Consider the following 12,637-nt stretch of genomic DNA (forward strand, 5'->3'; position numbering starts at 1 on the left):
CGTTGAGAACTACAAGCCAACAGCAACAAAGGTTGCCAGACCTTGTCGTTTTTCATTCACAGAACTCTGTAAATGAATGATGTGGCCCGGTGGGCAGAGCCCCGCACAACCACATTCTTTGCAGATTGTGACAGAGAGCATGACTGCTGAGGCGCAATGGGCTTAGGTCCCACTTAACTTAACACCAAGGGATAAAATCCCCCACCACCCTTGCCCTTCACTCCATTAAATAAGACACTTACAACCATTAGGTTGGAAAGGGCAAGGCCACAGCTTTATTAAATTCCAACACATAACATGTGAACATATTTAACCAGTACCAGTCACAGTCGTACTGTGAGCACTTAACCAAAAGAGGGAAGTGGTGAACATATTTAACCAGTACCAGTCACAGTCGTACTGTGAGCACTTAACCAAATTAGGGAAGTGGGGCCTGTCCTTACCATAAGTGCTGGACAGACAGCCTATTTCCAATTTTCCATCAAGGGCATAGCCCATTACAGCAACTTTAACTGCTGGCAAGGTCAAGAAAACCGCAGCAAGCTGTGACATACCAAACATAGGAAAAAAGGGGGCGGGAGGGTGGGCAGCTCTTCCAACGACTCTTCCGAAAGACCCAGAATTCCCTGGGGCACACGATTTCCTGAGCTCAGGCCCATCCCATCCCAATGTCCCAACCAATCGTTCCACTTGTTACACACCTAGCCATGCCCCCATCAGTCAAGGCTCTCTTTCCCTAGGGGGCTCAAGAGGCCTTCATGACTGCTGAGGCGCAATGGGCTTAGGTCCCACTTAACTTAACACCAAGGGATAAAATCCCCCACCACCCTTGCCCTTCACTCCATTAAATAAGACACTTACAACCATTAGGTTGGAAAGGGCAAGGCCACAGCTTTATTAAATTCCAACACATAACATGTGAACATATTTAACCAGTACCAGTCACAGTCGTACTGTGAGCACTTAACCAAAAGAGGGAAGTGGTGAACATATTTAACCAGTACCAGTCACAGTCGTACTGTGAGCACTTAACCAAATTAGGGAAGTGGGGCCTGTCCTTACCATAAGTGCTGGACAGACAGCCTATTTCCAATTTTCCATCAAGGGCATAGCCCATTACAGCAACTTTAACTGCTGGCAAGGTCAAGAAAACCGCCAAACGCCCGTCAGTTAATAACTGACGTGCGCCCCACCGCAGCCAGCACCTGTTCCACACCTCGCTGCAGGCCAAGATTGAATATATCCAACCCAATGCCATTAAGGTGAAGGCCATCCAGTCTCAACAGATCATTATTATTACCCTCCAGATCCTTGTGACTGATGACGAACCCCCCCTATTTGCCAAACAAACTTAGCGACCTGAGCGTTCACTTTCGGACGGAAGCGTTCTGGCCATGTGGGGGTGGGAGCAGGTAATTCCCTTGCCCACAGCAGGCGAGGCACAATTTCCGACCAGATGGGCACCAAATTGGTGTCAACTGCATAGCATTGAGCAATGTCCCGCTTGATGGCAGAGATCAAGACATAGAACGTGTATAACCCACCTAATTCCCCCAGCGTGAAGAATCAAGATGATGGGGCCAGTCACATGGGACCGAATGCGTAAACACTCTGGAAGGACCCGAGGCCAGCGTAAACCATGAAGCCCAAGCCAGCGGATCCGGTCGAGATCATAGGTAAAAACCCCCAGTTCTTCCCGTAGCTCCGAACCGACGCACGGCCCAATAAATGAAGGAATCTTCCATGATCCAGAAGAGAAGCGTCTCAAATGGGGAAACAAAAAGACGGCAACAGGGAAAGGATACCGGAGAGAAGAGGGAGGGAAACCGGACGCCGGGAATCGGGGGAGTAAGTCGCACACCTCCAACCCCGCAGGCCCCGACGGGTCAGAAACGCTTTTGTGATGTCTTCTCACCCAAGGAGCTGAAAACCAAGAAGGACAAAGAAGGCATGGCCAACAAAACCGTGGCAACCTGAAGAACCTCTTGCAGTAAATAAACAAGGTAAGAAATAAAACCACGCATATTACCCGTGAAGACGAGATGGAAAAATGACCACCCGACGCCTGAACCCATTTTGTCCCACACCCGGCAGTACGACGCCCACGTCCAACGGGAAGGCGACACCCAGAAGACTGGCAAACCTCAAAAACGAGGTTCCGCAAGTAGGCCGGACAGGGAGGCCCTCCGGGGAAGCGACGGGGCAAGGGCGCGGAAATGATGGAGCTGTGAAAGAGAGGGAGCATCGGCAATATCATTAGCAGTTCCAGGGACATGCCTAGCTCTAAGAAAACGTTAAACTGCAGGCACTTTAAAACCCAAAAACGCAGCAACGACATGACCAGAGGGGATCTGGCAGACTGTTGACTGACCACTTGCACCACGCTCATATTATCGGACCAGAAAAAACCCACCTATCGATTGTGCAACCGCTCACCCCACAGCTCAATGGCGACAATAATCAGAAAACGCTCCAGCTGTGTAAGATTGCGCAAAAGATCCATGCGGGCCCATGAGGCCGGCCAACAATCAGCAGACCACTCCCCTTGGAAAAAACACCAAAACCACAGAAACCTGCTGCATCGGTATATAGCTCCAGCTGTGTGTTCATTACCTCCTCCAGCAACCGACATGACTGGCCGTTGTAGGACTGGAGGAAGGGCAGCCACGTCCCCTAAGTCATGGGCTTGGTGATACTGATATAATGGTGGGGGACAGCCACCCCCTTTGTGGCCCATGCCAGACGTCTACAGAAAGCCAGTCCCATGCGGGTGACGCGGAAAGGTAAAGACCAATTGACCCAGCAAAGATTGAAGTTGTATTGCACAGCCCATGGGGGGGGGGGGGGGGGGCCATGTCAAAAATATCTTCCCTGAAAGTAGCATCCCAACAGGTGGAAGTAACAAGAAATAGCTCAGCCCATGGAATTAGGTGCCGTGCCGGCACATTCGAAGGAGTAAAAGGGGATCCAAAAGCCACGGTCTAAACCGTCCCTCAAGATCAAGGCTTCACTATGAAGGGGGGGGAGTACCGGTCTAGCCAGGGAAGCATCTCTGAGATGATCACTGGGGTCCTCTGGTTTAGAAATGTCAGGCTTGGCCCCCCGGCCGGGAAAGAGGTTGTTTTCCCTTGTGGAAGCACCAGCTGGCTGGGTGAGCGCCCCGGCAAAATGAGCACTCGTGCTTAAAACGACACGCGGTGTACCACTTGCAGTGGCTCTCAGTAAAAAACCCAGCAGAGGCCTTTTTGGAGGCATCCGGCGCTCCAGAGGGAACACCGGCTGGAGGCTGAACGGACGAAGGCCTGTGGGGGCAAATAAGCCATAACCACAGGCTACCATCCTGGCAATCAAGCGGAACTCCTTCCTTGATGCCATTTTTTTTTTTTTTTTTTTTTTTGCGAAACTGGGTGTCGTAATGGAACCAACACTGGCCCCCATACACTTTGTAGGTACCCCAAATGAGATCAAGATAGCAAGAAAGTGATGCAGCGAACTCCGGAAAACGCTCGTAAAGCACTCCGGCATAAGAACAGAACCCTTGCAACCAGTTCCCGGATGTCAGAGGAAGCTGCTTGAATTGTTCGCATTGGTCGCCACGTCAACCTGATGGGATTTGTCGATCGTCTCACGGAGAAATCCATAAATTCACAATGCCAGATTTGATCCTTGACGTCTTCCGAAAAGAACGAGGAAATCTGGAAGCCGCACACCGGTCTGATGATAAGTGCTTTTATTAATAAAAAGCTGGATCACAGAAGTATACAAAGCACTACCACAGAAGTGTATAGATCAGCTGACGCCTTTTGCACTCATGACGAGTGCTTACTCATAGCTGGCATACATGGAAATAAAAAACATATATAAAGCTAATGTTGGAGACCCACGTGAACATATAATTGCGTGAGTGATTAATGTCAGCTGGAAGCCGGTTATACCAATTCACGGCACCCGCTGTTAAACAAATGAGCTTTATGAAAGGTGCGTGCCAGTAGGCGAAAGCGCCCACAAAGCGCCACGTGGAAGAGGCCGATCTACAGGACGGACCCGACACACCCAATGCGAGGCAGGACTGATTTTATGACCGTGACAATGTGTTCGTCCGGCGGACCCGATAAGGCAGCGTCACCCGACCTACCCCAAATCAGGTCACGATCATACTCACTGAGTCGCGGGTATGCAGCTGAAGAAGAAGGGTGACCAACCGCAGGTCCAGGAGGAACACCCGGTACAGGGTCGTCCGTGGGAGGAGCAGGACGTCATCGCCTCGAAGGAAGCCGACAACTCGTGAAGTTAAAGGATGCTGGCGGAAGGATAGGTCCAGAGGGGGCGGTCTGGCCCCCGACCCTGAGAGCCAAGGATGGCAGCCGAGCAGCATCTGGAGCAGCCGGAGACCCCGGATGGAGGGCTTGCAGCGGGCACAGCCCACATCCCCGGCATGGCGTGCGTGCATCTCCCGCCCTGCCGGGCGCAGGAAGATGGTGCCGCGTAGCGGGCAGGTGCAAGGTCGCATCGGCCGGCCCCCAATGGGAATCTCCCGCCCTGCCGGGCGCGGGGAGATGTTGGGGCGAGGCTGTGGCAGCGGGCGTCCGGAAGGAAGCTCCAGCCCAGCCGGGCGCAGGGAGCTGCTGATGGTCAGATAACAGTGATGAGGGGATGCGAGCAGGCGACCGTCGGTCATCTCCCGCCCGGCCGGGCGCAGGGAGATGTGAGGACGCAAGGGGTGAGAGGCATGTCCAGCAGTGCCATCCCCCACCCTGCCGGGTGCAGGGGGATGTGGGAAGGCGGGGGTCAGTGGCAGTGAGTGAGCGGCATGCGCAGCTCTAACATCCCCCCCACCCAGCCGGGTGCAGGGGGATGCGGTAAGGTGGGGGTCAGCAGCATGCATATGTCTACCGTCCCCCACCCGGCCGGGTGCGGGGGGATGCGGTAAGGTGGGGGTCAGCGGCATGCATATCTCTACCGTCCCCCACCCGGCCGGGTGCAGGGGGATGCAGTAAGGCGGGGGTTAACTGCAGGGGGTGAGGGGTATGTGCATCCCTGACATCCCCCACCCAGCCGGGTGCAGGGGGACGTGGTAAGGCGGGGGTTAACTGCAGGGGGTGAGGGGTATGTGCATCCCTGACATCCCCCACCCAGCCGGGTGCAAGGGGATGTGGTAAGGCGGGGGTTAACTGCAGAGGATGAGGGGTATGTTCCTCCCTACCATTCCCCACCCAGCTGGGTGCAGGGGGACGTAGTAAGGCAGGGGTTAACTTCAGGGGGTGAGGGGTATGTCCATCCCTGACATCCCCCACCCAGCCAGGTGCAAGGGGATATGGACGTTCAGTGGACCTGGCAGAAGAAGAGTGTAGCATATCTACACTTGAATCTCCCGCCCTGCAGGGCGCAGGGAGAGACGCTGGCAGTGACACGCCAGCAGATCCAAAGGAAGGAGGACGTGCGGCCCGTGCAGCAACCCCGGGCTGGCGTGCCAGGCGTCTGGTGCTGCGGGACGATCTCCTGATGACCCCCACACCCCCGCTTCGCCGGCGCTCGGGGGGGGGGGACGGGACAGCTGTAAAGTTCCCCGCAGGCGGCGATCAGCGGCGGGGAGCGCCGCTGTTCCCGCCCGCGCAGCTGAGCAGGCGCCCGCAAGGGGGGGGGGGGGGGGTGGACAGTCTGAGGAGCCCGAACATACTGCCGGGGGACTCTGGGGTTCCGGGAGCGGGCCGGGCGAGATGAGACCCGGCTCGATCAGTTTCAGATGGCGGGAGAAACCGCCAGGGAAGGCTCCGGCGGACAGCGGGAGGGAGGGGGGGGGGGAGCCGACATACATTAGCCACAGCAGCTCCCAGGAGGAGAGGGGGGGTGGAAGGGGGATAACAAAGCTTTGAAGGACTGGGGCACAGGCGGGAAGGAGGACGAGTGCGTCTCCTGGCCCTAGCAGCCGGGGGCCCAGGCTTGTGGAGGGGGGGGGGACATTTCCAGGGTAAGGAGGGAGAAAATCCTATCTGCCTGACCTTGGAGAGCCAGCTCATGGACCCTGGCCAGCAGAATGTCTGTGTCCATGGCAGAGGTGCAGGGTCCACAGCAGCTCTTCCAACGACTCTTCCGAAAGACCCAGAATTCCCTGGGGCACACGATTTCCTGAGCTCAGGCCCATCCCATCCCAATGTCCCAACCAATCGTTCCACTTGTTACACACCTAGCCATGCCCCCATCAGTCAAGGCTCTCTTTCCCTAGGGGGCTCAAGAGGCCTTCAGGGGGGTGCGGGGGCCTGTGGATTTGTAACATGGTACACCATGCATATCAAGTTCAGCTCTTTGGGCATACTATGTACGTCCAAAGAGTGAACCATCCACTTTCATATGCATACTTTCCTGGCCAGTACAGCCAGGAGACACATCTAACCAAGCCGATCTGTGCTTGGCTAGATTGTGTGAAGTACATAGGAAACATTGAGGGCTATTCCAAAAAAAAGTACCTGTCACATGCCTAATGCTATCAGCAACCATCAATGCTGCATATTAGTGCCTCCTTATCAGTTCCCATCAGTGGTGCTTCATTAGTTCCTACCAGTGCAGCCTCAACAGCGCACATCAGTGAAGGAGAAAAATTACTTATCTACAAAATTTTATAACAGAAACTAAGAAAAACTTTTTTATTCTTTTGCTAAAAAATTGTATAAAAAAGATAACTCAGAGCTTTTTTTGGTAGTATTCAATCACCACTATCTTGCTCAAAAAAATTATAACAAATTTGTTTGGGTACAGCATTGGATGACCATGTAATTGTAATTTAAAGTGAGACAGCACTGAAAGCTGAAAATTGGCCTGGGCAGGAAGGAGGTGAAAGTGCCCAATATTGAAGTGGTTAATGTCGCTTTTGCTGAAGTACATCAAACAGGTGCTCTACTTCACATGCAGGTTCAAATCTGAACTCCAGGTGTGCTCTTGATTGCATACTTACATTGGTCAAGCTTGGAAATGCATATCTTGTATTCGAGGGGCCACTGGGGAAGCTGATGAATTAGAGTTGGCACTACTACAGTGATGGCTCCAATTTCCCAGGTGCTACACCAAGTGGCTTACCCTCTGAACACTGACCATAAGTGGTTGCTCGTTCAGCACTGCCACCATTCAAAGAACTCCATGGATGTCAAACAGGTGCAGAAAAATTGGGCCTCTTCTGCATGTTGTGGCTCAATAACATGGCCAGCACCAGAAAAAATGGAGAAGCGTGCCCCGCCTGCAGATTATGCACCATGTCCGTGACCATCACTTTTCACTGTAGACACAGAGGCTGCTTGCCCTCTTTTAGTGGCCTGTGAGCGACTGCCTCTCCTTGTTGGACTTTTGGACATGATGAGGATTTTTTGGAGGGATTTTTATTATAGAGTGTGGGATGGCAATATGGTGCTTGGGTGCAATACTTCTGTGGTTAAACCATTTTATTATAGTTTATTTATTTATTTATTTTTAATGAAGAAAATAAGGGTGCAGCAATTGTGCAGAATTTTTCACAATCAAGGATTCCCATTTGGCTTTGTGTTCTTTGTTTTCATCTCGAGTAGGTTGAATCAACCATGAATAGGCCATTGAAGTTGTTTTTAAGATCGGAGATCTCTTATAGCATATTTGTTCTAAGGGTGTCAGCTGTAAGCAATATGAGGCTTTATGTTTACTATTGAGCAGAGTTGCATATTAAACCACAAGTAAGGGAATGAGGGCCCAAATTCTGTTTTTAAAGTATCTAGAGATTTCATCTTGTTACCACTGAGACAGTGGGTGGCGAGGAGTTTCGTGGTGCGGTCTGGAGACGGGAGTATTCTTTGATTTAGACCTGGAAGAAAGTCTGGGTTTGTAGCAATTGGTGTCAAAGGGCCAGGGATTGAAGCTAGGTTGTGCTGAGTAGCGGTTTTATGCCAGATGTTTAACATGGCAGCTGCCAGGGGATGGTCTATGTTTCTGGTATTTTTAGAATGGATAGACCATGGGTAGTACAGTAGTTGTTTGTTATGTAAATGTTCAAGATGTACCCACTCTTTATTTTGGCTATGGCAATGCCAGTCAATTAATCGGGTGATGTGGGTGGCGTAATAGTATTTTTTAAAGTCTGGGAGGCCTATTCCTCCTTTATTTTGGGGTAGTGTGAGAAGTCTGAAGTTTATTCTAAGTTTTTTGCTAGCCCATAGAAACTTTCTCTGCATCTGCAACAGTCTAGAGAAAAAAGAATTGGTATAGGTAATGCATTGAATACGTATAATAGTCTAGGGTAGGGATCTTCAAACTACGGCCCTCCAGCTGTTGTGGAACTACACATCCCATGAGGCATTGTAAAACATTCGCAGACATGACTAGGCATGATGGGAATTGTAGTTCCTGAACAACTGGAGGGCTGTAGTTTGAAGACCCCTGGTCTAGGGAGTATGGTCATTTTTAAAATTGCAGCTCTACCGAACCAAGAAAATAATTTGGGAGTCCGTTTTTGGAGATCAATGGAAATGGAGTTTAGGAATGGGGTGAAATTTGCTGCATAGAGAGATTCAATGTTAGGCGTCAATTTGATTCCCAAATATTTGAGGGTGGTCTGTTCCCATTTAAAATTGTAGTTTATTTTGAAATTAGATATAAAGCCAAAGGTTTTAAATTTTTTTTTGAGGTTGGGGATTGAGATATGGAGTTGCGTGAAAAAGAATAATAGGTCGTCTGCATAAGCCGCAGTTTTGTATCACCTATTATGGATGTTTAGCCCATGGATTGCCAAGGCTAAGTTTATGGTTCTGATAAGAGGTTCTAATGTTAGAATAAAGAGAATTGGTGAAAGGGGGCAGCCTTGTAGTGTGCCGTTTTGTATTTTTATTGGGTCTGAATAGGTATTGTTGACTTTAATTTTTGCCCGTGGATTTTGGTATAGGGCCTTTATCCAATTCATCGTATTAGCGCCTATGCCAATATGGGAGCATTTGGTCATCATGTAGTCCCAGGAGACCCTATCGAAGGCCTTCTCTGCATCTGTTGATAGCAGAAGGCCCTCAACTTTTGACCCCCGGGAGTAGTGGATGAGGTTCAGGGATTTTGTTATATTGTCTCTGGCTTCCCTACCAGGCATAAAGCCAACTTGTTCAGGACCTATTTTTTTTTTTATTTTTGCTAAGAGCTTGATGTCTATATTCAAAAGTGAGATTGGCCTAAAATGTGCACTGTCTTTGTGGTCTTTTTCTGGCTTGGGGACAACAGCGATATGTGCAATTAAAAGTGTGTTAGAGTCATTGTTGTTTTTTGCTAGGTGATTGAATGCCTTTAAAAGGGGTTTAGAAAGGAGTTGTGTGTAGATTTTATAGTATTGTGATGTAAATCCATCAGAGCCAGGGTTTTTTCCTGATTTTAAATCTTTGATAGTTGCCTGTAGTTCTGAAATGGAAATTGGATCTTCTAAGCTGTTCATATCCTTAGTATTTAAGGAGGGGATTTTACTGTCTTCTAAACATTTTTTAATCATTTCTTCTTTCGAGAGTGTTAGGTGGGGTGGTTTGTGTTGGGGAGGTAGGTTGTATAATTTTGAGTAAAACTCGAGTAAGATTTCTGCTATCTTTCCAGAATTACACTCAAGTGTCCCATCTTTGTTGCGTATGGCATGTATGTGGTTTGCGGTTGTAGCTTCTTTTAGGGCTCTAGCAAGCTGTTTGCCACTTTTGTCACTATGCTCGTAGAAAACACTTTTCTGAAAGAAAAGTGACTTTTGGTTTTTAAGGTTTAGAATTTGCATCAAGTCGTTGCTGTATCTTGTGAGTTCCTGTTCTACCTTGGAAGCAAGAGATTGTTTATGTAGTGTCTCTAATCTAGGGATTGTGTTAGTAAGAGTAGTGATTTCTTTATCCCTGTCTTTTTTCTTTCTTGCACCCCATTTAATTAAATCTCCTCTGATGACACACTTATGTGCTTCCCAGTTATTGAGGGGATTTTTGTCAGAATCTACATTTGTCATGAAGTAGTTTTTTTTTTTTCCAAAATAGATTTTTATTGAAAGAAAAATAAATCAGTATGACAATATTATCATACAGTTGTACAAGAAGTAAGGAACAGAAATTCTTGCGATTGAGACAAATGTGTCAATGAATTGGCTATAACAGAAAATCTCTTGTATTTGCATTACAACATATGCACGACAAGAAAGTTTAAACAATTTGAATAGAACAATAAATTAACTGTCGAGAGAGTGATGTTGGTTACAATGGCACAAATTTTTTTTTTTTCAATTGCTGTTACAACCACTGGGGGAAAATTTCCATTCGTTGGATGATGGTGTAGGGATTTGTATGACAATTCAATCCATGTGCAAAGTGGAATTGTTGGTCGGGAGCTCTGTTAGGAGACCCATACCGTACAAGGTGTTAAGATGGGTTCTGGATGGATAGTGAAAAACATATGAAAGGCGGGAAGGGTGGGGGGGGGTGGCCTAAGGGACATGAGGGATGGAGGGGATGGGGATACAGGAGGGAGATTAAGGTGACGGAGGGGTGGTTGTCTCCTCGGTCTCCGCCACTTGTAGTGTAAGTGCGGTCTGATATTGCTCTATGGTGAAGTAGGTTAGGTTTGTATGACCCCTATTGTCAGAGAGTTGCACAGGGCTAATGTTGACGTGCGACCTCCCATACTCGTCCCTTGTTTAGGGGTGGGAGGTCCACGTCATCTGGGGAAGAAGAAGGAGTATACGGGTGGTGAGGCTGAAAGGATTATGCAGCGTAGATAGTGGATAGTGGATTGTGATCATAAGTGAGCAGGTCAAGGTCGAAAGTTAGTTCATCAATGTCAGGTATCTGTCGGTTGATCGAAAATGAATCCAGAATGCCCACGTCTTGGAGAATCTAGCTGGGGAGTCTCGGGAAATGGAAATGAGTTCTTCCATTTCAGCTATTTTGTTAATTTGTGTGAACCACTCTTGGATGGTCGGAGCATGAGACGAACCCCAGTGTCTAGGGATGCACATTTTGGCTGCATTCAGTAGGGGTAAGATCAGTGTCTTACGATAGTATGGAGTAGATAAATCTGAGTGATGAAAAAGGCATTGGGCTGGGGAGTGGTCTAAGTTATAAGTCGATATTGATTCAGTGAGTTCTCGGACTTGCATCCAGAATGTTTGAATAGCTGGGCATGACCACAAAATATGTAGCAATGTGCCCGGTTCCCCTTCACATCTCCAGCATTTGATTGGGTACGAGGGGTTGAATTTATTCAAGATGGCTGGGGTTCTGTACCATCGTGTCAGGGTCTTATAGTTGTTTTCCTGAATGGAAACGTTTAGGGAACCTTTATGGGCAATCGTAAATATATTTTCCCATTGGTCTTCTCATAGTTCTGATTGTAATTCTCTTTCCCATGTTTTGCAAGCTTTCCCTTTTTTGGGGGAAGTTTCAGTAAATAGCATAGCATAAATACTGGAGATTAAATGTTGTTGGGGATTGGATTGGGAGCAGAGGTGCTCAAATGGAGTGAATGGTCGCGATATAGAAGAGTCGCGATTGACTCCCTGTAAAAAATGGCGAATTTGAAAGTAGATCCAGAATGGTAAAGGGTCGCTGGTGATGGTGGGTGTTCCTAAAAAGGAACCGTTGCGGAAAAATTGATGCGCTAGTATGTTTGGGAGTTGCCACTGTCTTGCTAGGAATTGTGCGGACATACCCGGGAGGAAGGCAGGGTTCAGTCTTATAGGAGTTAAAGGTCCCGGGGTGGATGAGATGTGTAGTTTTTGGCAAGCTTCCCTGAAACAGCCGAGGGTCGGACCAATAAGAGGGTGTTCTTTGAGAGTGGGGGGGATATGTGTAGGCGCCAGCCAGGGTGTGGATCCCAAAGGGAAGTGAGACATTGATCCCTCCAGTCTGACCCAATCTTTGTATTGATTATGTAGTGACCAGTCCACAATACGGGTAAGGTGGCAGGCCCAGTAATATTTTTTCAGATCTGGAAGACCAATGCCCCCCTTCGTCTTAGGTCGTGTTAGAAGATCGTATGCGATTCTCGGATGTTTTTGTTTCCATAGAAAATCTGTACAAAGCCTTCTATAAGACAGGAAGAATGATGGGGGAAGTTTAATGGGGATAGCCTGTAGAATGTATAAGATGCGGGGAAGAATGTTCATTTTGATAATGGCCGCGTGTCCGAACCAGGAAAACTGAGGTTTGTTCCAATTTTTGAGGTCATCAGAAATCGTTTTGAGAATGGGAAGATAGTTTTGTGCGAAAAGATCTGATAGGTTCTCTGTAAGGTAAATTCCAAGGTATTTAATTGTGTCGTGCCGCCATTGGAAGGGAAAGTTAGTTTCACACTGTGTAACAGTCTCTTTTGGGATGGTAACATTGAGGGCATGGGATTTGGTGAAGTTTATTTTAAAATTGGAGATGCGTTGGAAGAGGTGAAAGTCGTTTAGTAAGTTTGGAATAGAGGTGTGGGGCTCGCTAAGGGAAAGTAGAATGTCGTCAGCAAAAGCTGCCAACTTATAGGTGCGGCCTGCTACGGTTATTCCTTTAATATTTTCATTTTTTCTGAGGCAATTCAAGAGAGGTTCAAGGGTTAGTACAAAAAGGATAGGAGAGAGTGGGCAACCTTGCCTCGTTCCATTGGTTATGGAGAAGGCGTTTGACAGATGGCCATTAATCCG

The 12,637-nt window shown here is 48.5% G+C and overlaps 1 pseudogene; it reads right to left on the minus strand.

Annotated features, from left to right (window-relative positions):
* The window catches only part of LOC141106733 (uncharacterized), a 46,075-nt pseudogene extending 41,565 nt beyond the window's left edge, over window positions 1-4,510 (minus strand).
* Window positions 4,511-12,637: the final 8,127 nt, after the last annotated feature.

The sequence above is a fragment of the Aquarana catesbeiana genome, linkage group LG08 (assembly GCF_042186555.1).
Source record: "Aquarana catesbeiana isolate 2022-GZ linkage group LG08, ASM4218655v1, whole genome shotgun sequence".
NCBI lineage: Eukaryota > Metazoa > Chordata > Amphibia > Anura > Ranidae > Aquarana > Aquarana catesbeiana.